We start from the raw sequence: 12,688 nt of genomic DNA, 5'->3' as shown, positions 1-12,688 counted from the left end.
AACATTCTCCCCCCTCTCCTCCCCACCTGTTCAAGCCATAGCAACCCTCCATCTTGGGATAGTCTGTTGCAGAGCCACAGCGAGCTGGAAAACACATGTCAAATGGTGAGAACAGCATGCTGGACTCCAGAGTGATTGTAGAAGGATCACAGGATCATGCAAAAGACATTATGAAAATCGATTCTAACACCAACATGGCTTATCTGTCACCATTGCTACTCAGCTGGCCCGCAGATCCCTGTGTCCCCAACCCCCCCCCCCAAGCTCCCACTCCCTGCCCCCTAGATGGGCTTGCCATTTTAGTGCTATGGGCCAGTGGGTGTCATCAGGACAAAGCTTTGGGCATCTCGCTGTTCCTGGTGGGGCCCTGGCGCTCCTTCCAGACTGGCAGGTGATGGCTGAGTGTGTGGAGGAAGGCACAGTTGCCTCTCTTCCCAGGGACTGTGTGGAAATTATGTTCTTATAATGAGGGTCCTGAAGAACCCCCTGCCCCCCAGGCTTAGATGGTGCTGCTGTACAGTGCTCAGCAGGCACATAGCAGCTGTTGATTATGACAGAACATTGCATGATGAGGACCGGGGGTCCCTCCAGGAACAAACTCCCACTACACTGCCTGGCTGTCCCCATTAGTAGTGGCTTTTGAGGTGACAGGCTGGGTGAAATGTCGCCATTGGCATCCTGTCTCTGCCCTCCCATCTTGGGAGAGCCCTAGGTGGTGAGGTACCTCATGACATTATTAATGCCGCTTTGCTAAAAATTTCACACACTCAGACAAATGCCTTATGGCATTTCCTGCTTTCCTGGGGCTCCACGGATGGAGATAAAACGTCCCGAAATAGCAGCACGGTGCTGGTTGTCAAGGCAATGGGACCCTCCATCCAGCAGCGGGGACTACCAAACTGGGCTCCCGGAGGTGAGGGGCAGGGATGAAATAAATGACAAATGTGCCCAGGGCCCTCCAGAAGCCTCAGATCTTGGTTTTGTAAATCTAGGGTGGGCCTCCTCTCCACCCATGTGTCCCAGCAAACAGGGGTGGCCGGGGTCAGGTGGTGAAACCAGACAGACAAAGGAGGAGTATGCTGCCAAGTGCAGCGGGCAGTGTGGAGTTGGATATGGCTGTGCTTCTCGTAATCTCTAATGGGCTCATGGGTGTCTATTCATGGCTAGGTGTTAGGGAATCCTTTGGCAACGGAAACTCTGTTTTGGGGATCTTGCAATGGTTTAGGAGTGTGGTGGGGCTATCAGAGCAAGGATGGAGTTGGCTGGAAAATGGGGAGTTATGGTTAGGGAGGCTGGGGTGTTATGGGTTGGGAACATATGTGTTAGGTTGTGGGGTGGTGGTGCTTGCTCCTTGCCGGACCCCCGGGAGGAAGAGTTCCCCTTGGACACAGAGCAGGGAAGTGGCTCCACTGAGCATTAGAGGAAGTGAGCTTTCCTGGCTCTTTTCACCCCTGGAGTAGCACTTACATTGAGTTTTCAAAACCTCGAACACCCATCCACACATGGCCCAGGAATGGAGTAGGTTCTTCATTCTTGAAGGCTGGCCTCCAGTCTGGACACACTGTGTACACTTTCTTATGCATTTGAGACCCATTGTGTGCTCCTGGTTGTGTTAAGAAAGGCTTGGTCACTAGGCCCAGTGTGTGCTTTTGTGTGTGAAGGGCAGATTAGAACATCTACTGTGGTGTGTTTTTGGTTGAAGTAGGCACACTGTGTGCTCTTGGGTATATTATTCAGGGATAAGCCAATAGACCTAGTGTGTGCTTGGGCATACTATGCCCTTGTGTGTCTTTGAATGTTTTATATTCACTGTGTGCTCTTGGGAAGTTCAGTTCATGTCGGCCAATAGACCTACTGTGTGCTCCTGGGTATGCTAGTCAAGGGTGGGTCAGTAGACCTACTGTGTGTTTTGGGGTGTATTAGGCAAGGTCAGATGGAACAAGTGAAGTTTTCACCACTAATAGGGCTTGCTTCCCAGGGGTCCACCTCGTCTTTCATTTTGGGGTAGACCAGCCTGCTCAAAACAAGAAGCAAAATACTGTTCTCTATCATGCAGGGAAGCCTCATCCAACTGTGTCTGGCCAACACCGAACTCCTTCTCTCAAGGCCACGGGTCAACCAGAAGGAGAGATCTGCGGGAAATTTGAATTGTGAGGTGTTTGGTGTGAATCTAACAAGTGAATTGGCAAGCATGAAGACCGCCCCCCCCCCCAGCCTCAGCACGGAGATGCTGCAGGAAGAAATCTCAGCTGGGATTCATTTGCTCAGAAAGACAGAAGCCAGCCCAGGAGCCGGGATTGTGGATCAGTCAGTGAGTTGGCCTGAGGTGATGGCTCTGTCGGCCAGGGTCCTCCACCCTCCTAGCGCAGCCTTGCTGACATTCTCCATTGGGTTTCTTGATGACATGATGCTGAGAGACCTGGGAAATGGCCAGTGTCACCCTGGGGACAGAGAGACACACCCCACACTTTTGAGGCTTGGTTCTCAGTGAGGGTTATTTTTCTGGGGACCGTATCCAATGAGTTCAAGGCCGGGACTCAACACCTCCCCTCTGCTGTTGACTCACAGTAACAAATATGAGAGCTGGGCATGACATTTAAGGCCCAGTAGGGGACAGGGCCCGAAAGGAAATCATAATGAAATTGGGAGAGAAATGAGGAGAGGTGGAAATGAGCACAGAACCATAGGACATGACTCCCCCAAGCAGGTTTATGACTCAGAGAACCCCAAGTCTGCATTCATCTTCTCTAAGCCTTGTTTCTGGCTTGGAATCATGCATTCTACATAATAGGACCAGAAATCTGAGTATAGGCATCCCGCTCACTCACACACCTGCAAACCTTCATTGGAAATGGGGCAGAAAATGAGATGTGGGATTATCAGGACAAGTGTGGCCTCGTCCCCCCACACCTGTGTTCACCTTGAGGCAATCAGGAGAGTGGAAATCCCTGCTGTCCAATGTGACCCAGCCCTCCTTCCTTCCTGACTTTCTGGGAAAGTACTTCACCACTCTCTGAATGGTCCTGGTGTTTTTTCTTTTCTTTTTTCTTCTTTGGGGCTGCTGGACTTGGAACTCAGGATTTTGCTCTTGCTTGGCTGGCACACTACTACATGAGCCATGTCTCTGGCCCCACTTTTTGCTGGTTATCCTGGAGATGCGGTTTTTCAGACTTTTCTGGTGAGGCAGATTTTGAACTGAAATCCTTTGACCTCAGCCTCCTGAGCAGTTGGGATGGCAGGAGTGTAATCTGAGCCAGGGCCTGACACTGAGTTTATACAGCTTTGCAGTCCTGTAGCCATGAGACGCAGAGACAGGGACAAGGTGCACTTCCACGTTGCTTTCCTGACGACCTTCACCCTCCATGCAAGAAGGACGATGGCATGGTGGGGTGCAAGCACCCTCCAAGTCCGTGTCCATGCTTGGCCTGGCCTGGCCTGTCCTGGCCACTGCTTCCACAAGGCTGGCTTCTAGGTTGGGAGGCCCAAGTGAATGGAGCTCCAAGATTCTTTGCTTTTATGTCTAAGAGGCTGTGACCCCCAGATCTTCCACAGCAGTGAGCAATGTTGCTTCTGGGATGCTGGGATGGGACACCCCCAATTCCTTCAGACAGACAGAAACCCTGCCTGCAGAATTCCTCATCTCCCTGGAAAAAGAATGACGATGTAATTCTGGCCTCTTCACTTCCCATCGCTTTGAGGTAGGGGTGAATGACTGGGAGACTTGGTTGGCTTTCCACAGCCTTGTCTGGTGCTTGGGGAGGAGATGGAGCTGAACCCTGTGGGTACAGCCGCCCTACCTGACTGATGGACTTACAGCCACTTCCATGGCCACAACCACAGCCACAGCCAACTTTTACTCCCAAGGATCCACTGAGGCATGGATGGCCTCAGAGGCTCTACATGCTGACTGGAGCTGAGGACCAAGTGGGGTTACAGAATGATCTGGGCTCACCCTCCCTCTCACGTTGTCTGCCCACCTCCCCTCGTCCCAGCCCCTCAGACAGGACATATTTCAGCTCTGCAGCTTTCATCTGGAAGACTGTCAGGTCATTGTTCAGAGGGGTCACACCGTGGAAATCCTCCCTGCGTAAGCAGTGAGGTTGTGGAAGTGCATTTGTAGTGCAGTGTGTGCCTTCAGGGATGGTCACATTTTAGATCTAACTACCACATCTGTCCTCTGAGCTTGACTCACTCCACAGGCTACTTGTTTCCCTGAGAAAGACATAATATAATTCTTAATTTAATTCTATTGTATATATTTAATATATTTAATTCGTATATATTCATATATATGTACATATACTTTACTTCACATACACACACACACACACACACACACACACACACACACACACACACACACACACACACACACATATATATATATGTGAGTAAGCATACAAACCTTGGAACAGTATATGTGCTTACTTTTATGTTCTAGTCCAACATGAAATTTAAATATGGATGGGTAACTTTCTTTTTCTCTTTTAAGTCTGAGACTGATACTAGAACCTGGCACTTTCCTCATTGACTGGCATTCTACCGATGGAGCCACAACTTCAACCCCTTATTGGTAAGTTTGACAACTTAATATGTTTAAAAACTTTTAGTTTGGAAAATCACCACCATAGACTAAACAAAAAAATAGCTTAGCAAGATCTGGGCTGTCATCCGTTTGTAGCATCCATCATAGAAAGCAAGTGTGATCATAATATATCAAGAGCATTTACAAATCAATAAGATGAAGGCTGATTACCTTTGTCAAAATAGTGGGTAAAAGACACAAATGGTAATTTGCAGTTTCCAAGATGTGGGAAAATATGTTTCCAACTAAGGAAATAAAAATGAAAACAAGATGCATTTACTATAAATTTGGTGTTCCCAAAGAGGCAGGGCCAACACTTCAAGCAAAGGCCAGCCTAAAGTGCATGGGGAAACTTGAGTTCACTGATGTTAGCTGGAACAAATGTTGTGGAGCATGAACAATGTCAAATCTCTGGACCCACATTAATCTCTAAATAAATTTTATTTTCTTGAGCCTTCCCTTCCTGTCTCCTTTAGGAAAAAATACTCAAACAGGAGATTTACAGCGAAGTAAATGGATGGCTTTTTTTGCCTCCACATAGATTTTATTGTGCATCTGCAGTGGGGGTCGGGTCTGTATTAAAAGGAAAGATTTGTTTCTACCACTTCCTATATATGCAGTAATTGCAATTCTTTTTGACCAATTTGTAGAAAAATTGAAGTAAACGGCTAGGAATTTTCCCCCTTTTTATTTTTCTTTCCATTCCAAAATTACACCAGAACTTATTCTTGAGGTGTAGGTGTGTGTGTGTGTGTGTGTGTGTGTGTGTGTGTGTGTGTGTGTGTGTGTGTGTGTGTGTGTGCCAGCACTGGGGTTTGAACTCAGTGCCTCACACTTGCTAGACGTGGTGTTCTTCCACTTAAGCCAGTGGCCTCCAGCTCCTTTGTGCACTGCTTATTTTCCGGGTAGGGTCTCACTCTATGCCTGGCTTGGCCTGGCCTGGGTTGTCCTCCTGCACGTATTGCCTGTGTTGCTCGGGATGCCTAGTGTGTACCACCATGCCTAGCCATTGTGCTTCGTCTTTGGCTGGGATTACACATATTTGCACCACCACAGTCATCCACTGGTCAAGATGGGGGACTCAGACTCTTCTGTCCTGGTTTGTCTTGAAATGTGATCCTCTTGTTCCCACTTCCCAAGTAGCTGGAATAACAGGTGAGTCAGTCACCATGGTCAGCCCTGCGTATGCTTTTAAAAGATATTCAATTTCATAAAAAAAAACAACACACAAGACATTTATCCTCTGGCCTGTTTAAAAACTGACACCATGCCCTGTTTTCTCCTGATGCTGGTTTGTAGCCTCATCCTGAAACCGGCCAAGATCTTGGTTGCTCAGGCCAACCTTGGCCATGAACCACATTAGCATCTGGTCCTGTAAAGATGGCAAACTTCTTGTGTTTTAAAACACAACAGAGAAGAGCGCTCCCTGTCCCTGTGTTCCCACCTGCCACAGGCAGGAACATTTGCTCCTCGAGAGTCTTTTGTGGCTCAGTTCCCAGGGACACATTCAGGCAGGCAGGCAAGCTTCAGAGCTGAAAAGTACACATCCTTGTTCAGGAGAAGTGCCGGAGGTTAGGAAGCGCCCCCACTTAAAGAAGGGAACAGAAGATAGAAGGCAGAGGACTGACTGGGTTTGCCATCGTTCTCTCCCTGTCAGCAGAGACACAGGATGCACTTCAGTCGGATTGGCTGCAGAGGCAAATGCTCTATTTCTCACTCAGCTTTCCTCAAACATTTTAAACTTTTTGGTTGGAAATAAGAAAAGTGAACTCAGAGCCTAGGTCCTGTCTCTGCCCGAGGCAAGTGCTCTACCACTTGAGCCACAGCTAATTGGAGATAAGTGCCTGGGCTGGCTTTGAACCAAGGTCCTCAGATCTTAGCCTCCTGAGTAGCTGGGATGCCAGGTGTGAGGTACAAGCACCCAGCAGCCATCTTCACTGCATTGCTCTGTTCTTTAGGCACAGATTATACAGGACGATGTAGTGAAGAGCTCACAGTACAAATCGCACTTCTTCCTTGTTATCTTCTTAAAGCTCTTACAAACACGCAGGTTCTGGGCTAGGTGTGGTGACATATAGCTGTAGTCTCAGCTACTCAGAAGGTAGAGACAGGAGGATCTTCAGTGTGAGGCCAGCAGGGGTAAATGGCACACTGGCAGTTATGAGTTATTTGTTTTATTGGTATAGCTATGTTGAATTCCTTCCTTCCTCCCTCCTTCCCTCCCTACCTCCCTTCCTCCCTCCCTCCCTCCCTCCCTCCCTCCCTTCCTTCCTTCCTTCCTTCCTCTCTTCCTTTCTTCTTTCCTTCCTTCCTTCCTTCCTTCCTTCCTTCCTTCTTTCTTCTCTCTTTCTCTCTACTCAGTTATGGGCCTTGACTGTCCCTTAGCTCTTCAGCTCAAGATGAGTACTCTAACACTTGTGCCATAGCACCACGTCCAGTTTTCTGGAGATTCACTTGAGATAAGAGTCTCAAGGACTTTCTTGCCCTGGCTGGATTTGAACCTCGATCCTCAGATGTGAGCCTTCTGAGTGGCTAGGATTACAGGTGTGAAATACCACCACCCAGATTCTTGAGTTTATTTCTCATTTCCCCTAAGCAATTGATTAAAACACATTTTCCTTCAGGAAGTTAGGATCCCTCTCTTGAAGTTCTTATCTCTCTTACACTGAAAAACCACCATGTTGATCTGGTCAGAGTCTGATGTTGCTCTTTACAGACACACGGTGGGGTTGACCTTACGTCCACCTCTCAGGCTGGGCAGGCCCAAAGTCCCAGGGATACCATGGGAAGCATCTGAGGACCAGCCAGAGCTCTGTCCCCATGAATGGTGTCATAGCCCTTGTGGTTCAGCCATTTCCACAAGTGGCACAGTTGGAGCACAGCTGTCTTGGAGCAAGCCTTTCAGGTCCACATCTATCCCCACTCTCAGAGAAGGCCCTGGGCCTCTTCTATCCCCCTAGCTCTCCTGACCTCTGGGTCAAGGTGGGGGGGGTCAGCCCCTGGAGGACTTTGGTGACCACCTGGGTCTCTCTAGCACGTGGTTCTGAGCATGGGACACTTGCTGGCCTGGCTTGTGTTCTTCTGGCAATGAACGGGGCTCTGTTCTTCCTTGCATTTCCAGCAAGCAGTAGAAGGACTGTTGGGAGCCTGGAAAGCCTCCACAATGCCTGGGGATAGGAGCATGCCTGGGCCCTGGCAAAGCCCAGCCTGCAGGCCCATCTTGGCTTGGATGCTCTGAGTCTGTCAATTTAACTCTCCACACTGCTGCCATTGATTTTTATGTCTCTACACTAATTAGACGTGTTATCACTAATCTTTCGTAATCACCACAAGGAGCTTGTGGAAAGTCTCCGAGATTTCAATCTACATTAAAAATAAGAAACATTATCACCTCTGGGAAAATGAAAAAAGCACATGTAATTTTAATGTTTAAATCAATAAAGCTATCCGGCTTCTCTTTTGTGCTGGTATCAGAGGAATTTATAAATATCCCATTCAAAGTTCTTCCTGTCCCTCTGATTCCCCAGGGCTGAGGGCTGACTTTTGGTGTCAGATGGAAGCTAAGCAGATGAATGTCAAGAGCACACTCTTGTGGGGGGGCTGGGATGGACTTGGGGGTGGACAGAGGCGGGGAGGTGTTCTCACTCCTTTATTTTGATTTCTGTTGATTCTTATTCAAAAAGCCTTTGAAAGGCGAGAAAGGAGGAGAGAAAAATCCTTTCTTCTTTAATTAATCTGTCTTTCCAATTGTTAGATCACCAAGTTTGATTGCCAAACAACTGGCCTGCCCCAGGCAGATTAGATCATGTAGGTCCAGACAGGGAGGGAGAGGTAACCAGCATGCTAACCAAGGATCCTGCCTTTGGGAATGTGGAGAAAAGAGATGATGTTCAAATGCAGAGAAGCAGAAGCAACTCCAGCACATTCTCTCTCGAACAATGGGAATGAGAATGTATAGATAGGGAAGAGAGAGGAGCTTGTTTTTAATGTGCTGTAGATATGACAGGCTGTAATTTGGAACATCTCTGATCAGAAACAGAGGTGACATGTAGCCAGGTACGGGGGGGTGGGAGGCAGAGAAGGCAAACACATTCTCTCTGCCCCAGCCAGGCTGGCACAGGCCATGGAGACAGCTGGTGCCCACTGGGTGCTGTTGTGTGCCACAACTGCAGAGGCAGGCTGTGTTCGCACAACTCCAGTGTGTGTGGGGGAACTGTAGTCAGCTCGAAGTGAGACAGCTGGGGAAGAATACGCTGATCCACTCTCCCTGCTTGCCAGGGAGCTCCCAGCTCATATCTGGTGAGACCTCAGCTGCTGACTTGGTGGCAGGAGGGTGAGGTTTGTGGTGTGCTCCTAGTTTGTCTGGAGATGAGAGGCAGCTGTTGTGAGGATGGGGCCTTCCTGAGGCTCCCAGGAAGGAATTCCTGGCTTTCTAAAGAGAGAACAGACCTGGGCTGGCATACTTGCTCTGCTTTGCTATGTGCAGTGAGGAAAATGATGGAGAAAAACACATTCAAGAGGTTATTATAGAGACAGTGAGTCAGCTGCAGGGAACGCGGGCCTGGCTGAGATTTTTCAGGTCGGGATCAGGTGAACCGTCCCTCACTGAGTGTAAACTGATAGGAAGCTTGATAGACAGGTAGAACTTACGCCCCTGGTGTGCAACTGCGCATGCCCAAGTTTGCTGTGACTGCTCATGTGCAGTTAGTAGAGCTAGACTGGCCTCCTGCCAAGGCTTCCGGACACCAAGAGGCCTAGGGGTCACTGTAGGTCACTGTCCTGTGTTTGCACTGGGGCCTAGGGGTCACTGCAGTTCACCATCCTATCCTACACTGGTGAGGGGCTCTGCTTCTTCGGGGAACCCTGGCCAAGGGGACTAGGGACCAGGCCGTGTAGCCTCAGGAATCCCGGCTCCCTTTTGATGGGCCCTTTGCTGGCCATGTACACTTTTCACTGGTACTGGGCTGTGTCCTCTGGAGAGGTCTCTCCCTTGTCCTAGCCTCTCCCCTGCCATGGAAGACCGGCCTTTGTCCCCACCCTCCAGAGTCTCTGTCAAGAGTCAGTGAGGTTGCAGACACCAACCCTAGCACTGGGGTGGACAGAGCAGGTGTATCCCCTGTTGTGACCAGGAACGCTGACCTGCCCAGGAGCTCAGCACACGGTACTCCTGTACCTCACCACTGCCTCATGCACTCCTCCCAAATCCAGGGGGATTTCTTCTCAGAAAGGGGGATTTTCTGGATTCAAGGTTTCTAGACACCTTTGTCATCTAAATGCGGATTTATGGACAGAAAAGGCAAAAGAGGTGATAAAACCAAATTTTCTATCTCTCCCTTTCACTCCTTCCTTTCTTCTTTGGCCTGGGATTTGAACTCGGGTCTTTGAGCTCGCTAGGCTGGCACTCTACTACTTGTGCCACATGCCCAGTGCTTTCTGCTTTCATGACTTTTTCTATAGGGTGAAGTTTCCATATTGTCAATGATTGTGTGGCCAACAAGACCAGTTCATTCACCCATTCACACGCCAACAGTGGTCTTCAGGAGGAAAGGAAATGCTAAAAAAAGTAATAATAATACACAAAGTTTTTTGCCTTTTGTTTTAGCCGTATATCTGAGCAGATTATCGTGGCTTTGGGTTTTCACCAATTGTGATCAAATTTTGGACAAAAAGCAGCTAAGCAGGGGGTGGTTGTAATTGGACGCTGGTGGCAAGCTCTACTGTCTCATTTCTGGGCCTGTGATGAGGGCTACGTTGGGGCCAAGCTGAGCTGCGCACTGCCTGGCAGCCAAGAAGTAGAGGCAGACAAGTTGTTTCTGGGAAAAAGACCCATGCTGGGAGGATACTCCACAGTGACTGCGCCCTCCTCCAACAGGGCTTCAGTTCCAGTGTCCACTCATGAGTGTTACCCAGGGATAAATATGAGAGCTTATGACTAAGTCAGCTCTCAAAACCCTATCGTCCAGAACCAGGCCTTTGTCCCATGAGCCTCTGGGGGCGTCTTTGGTTCAGACCCTGATAATAGCATTGGAACAGCAAATCTAAATCCCAGCAGCGGTCCTGGGAGAGGGCTGTGTGGTTATGTCTCAAAGTCAGGAGCCTCCTTGGCAGAATGAGTATCAGTCCTGGGTGACTGAGCAGAGGTTTGAACCCAGTGCTGCCCAACACCAGCACAGTGTTTCTCCTGGCAGATCTCCCCAAACTACTGTCAGAGTGGATGTTTCTAGAATCTTCGATGAGGCAGCATGTGGCCCTGAGCCTTGCATGGAGCCCTCTTGGGAAATACTGCCTCCAAGCCCAGAGGGACGGGTTATCGTCAAATGAGCTGTCCATACCAGGAGGAAATTAGAGAGAGATGTAGAGCAATTTTGCAGTGCTCTTGCTCTGCTGACAGCTGTGTATGCAGCTGGCAACGCATAAGGAGGATTTATTAGAAGACGTCATATTTGGTTAAGTACTTTGTATTAAGATGAGTGTTTCCCTCATACAATGGGTTTCCAACCATTTCCAGGTATTTTTTTTAACTCCTTGCATTTCACCGAGGCTGAATTAATTACAACAATTACCAGTCAGAAAACCCATACTGCCCAATTATCATGTAATTCATTTTCGCAGATCACTGTGAGTTTGGATAAAAAGTGGAAGACTTTTAGAAACTGCTGTACTTTCCTCTACAAACCTTACTGTTGGGCTCCATAGTTCTAGGGTGGCTTGAAGATGAGCTAAAGGCATGGCCTTTGTTAGAGTCGTGGCTTCAGTGGATAATATGGCATTAGTAGAAGTGTGGCTTCAGCAGAAGGTGTGGCTTCAACAGGAGGTGTGGCCTCAGCTGTAGGTATAGCCTCAGCAGGAGGTATGGATTCAGCTGGGGGTGTGGCTTCAGCAGGGGGTGTGGTCTCAGCTGTAGGTATGGCTTCGGCAGGAGGTGTAGCTTCAGCTAGGGGTGTGGCTTCAGCAGGAGGTGTGGCTTCAGCTGGGGTGTGGCTTCAGCAAGGTGTATGGCCTCAGCAGTGGTATAACTTCAGCAGGTGTGGCTTTAGCAGGAGGCACTCCTTGTGGCATCCAGCCAGGTTCGAATCCAGTTGTTGCAGCCTTAGGCAGATATGGAATCTTTCTGTACCTGTCTTTGCTCATGTGTAAATAGGTGAGTGCATGTGTCTTTGTTTTATGGGGACAAGGATAAGCCAGTGTAGCTGGTGCCCCAGAATGGCCAGTGAGCAGTGAGCACCTGTTGGTGCTGGCTGTAACCTTCCTGCAGGCTCACACAGCTAGCTAGCTAGCTCAGACATTCCAACACCTCATGGAAGGACACTCCAGGCTGCCTTAAAGGTCCTGGATGCAGGCAACTGTACTTGGCCCAGTCGTCCCACTGTCCTTTCCAGCCAGAGGGAGTGTTGCAGTTTCTGGCTATGCATGTGGGGGACCCAGTCATTTTGCTGTAGGCTGACACAAATGAGAGCCACCAAGTGGTGTCTCCATTGGAGTTCTTAATCTCCCTCTTTCTACCTGTCTCAGTGTGGTCAGACGTAAAACTCATTGGCCTGGGGCCAGCAGCACGGCTGACCCAAAATGGAATTAAACCACATGTTTCCTTTCTTCTCTTCCCTCCTCCTCCCTGGGCCACCAGCCGATGGAGAAAGCTTTCATTGCTCTCATTGTTTCCCTGCCCTCTCCCTTTCCTCCTCCTGCTCCTCCTCCTTGTCTTTCTCTGCTCCCAGGCCATAAGGTGAGCAGCTTCCCCCTGCACAGGTTCTCATGTGCTGCCATAATGCTCTGCCTCAGTGCAGGCCCAGAGTTGTCGAACTGGTAAACCTTGGATCAAAACCATGAGCTAAGATGAAATTCTGTACCTTTTAAATAACTTCTGTCTCCTGTATTTGTCTCCACAGCAGCAGCAGCAGCAACAACAAATCCATTGGTGCCAAAAGGAGAAGTATCCAAGAAAGAAAAGTGACAACGGAAGTGCTGTTATTTAAAATCATTTCTGTTATATCACTCTGAGGCTCACGGTGCTGACTGAAGTCTGTCTCAAGTTCCTCTACTGGTTACAGCCATACTTCTGAATGAATGTCAGGCCCCTTTGGTATCTGCTTGAGACTGGCTTCA

This window comes from Dipodomys merriami, unplaced genomic scaffold, assembly GCF_024711535.1.
Source record: "Dipodomys merriami isolate MVZ:Mamm:240054 unplaced genomic scaffold, mDipMer1.0.p SCAF_393, whole genome shotgun sequence".
In the NCBI taxonomy this organism is placed as follows: Eukaryota; Metazoa; Chordata; class Mammalia; order Rodentia; family Heteromyidae; genus Dipodomys; species Dipodomys merriami.
Note: the sequence above shows the minus strand (reverse complement) of the source record.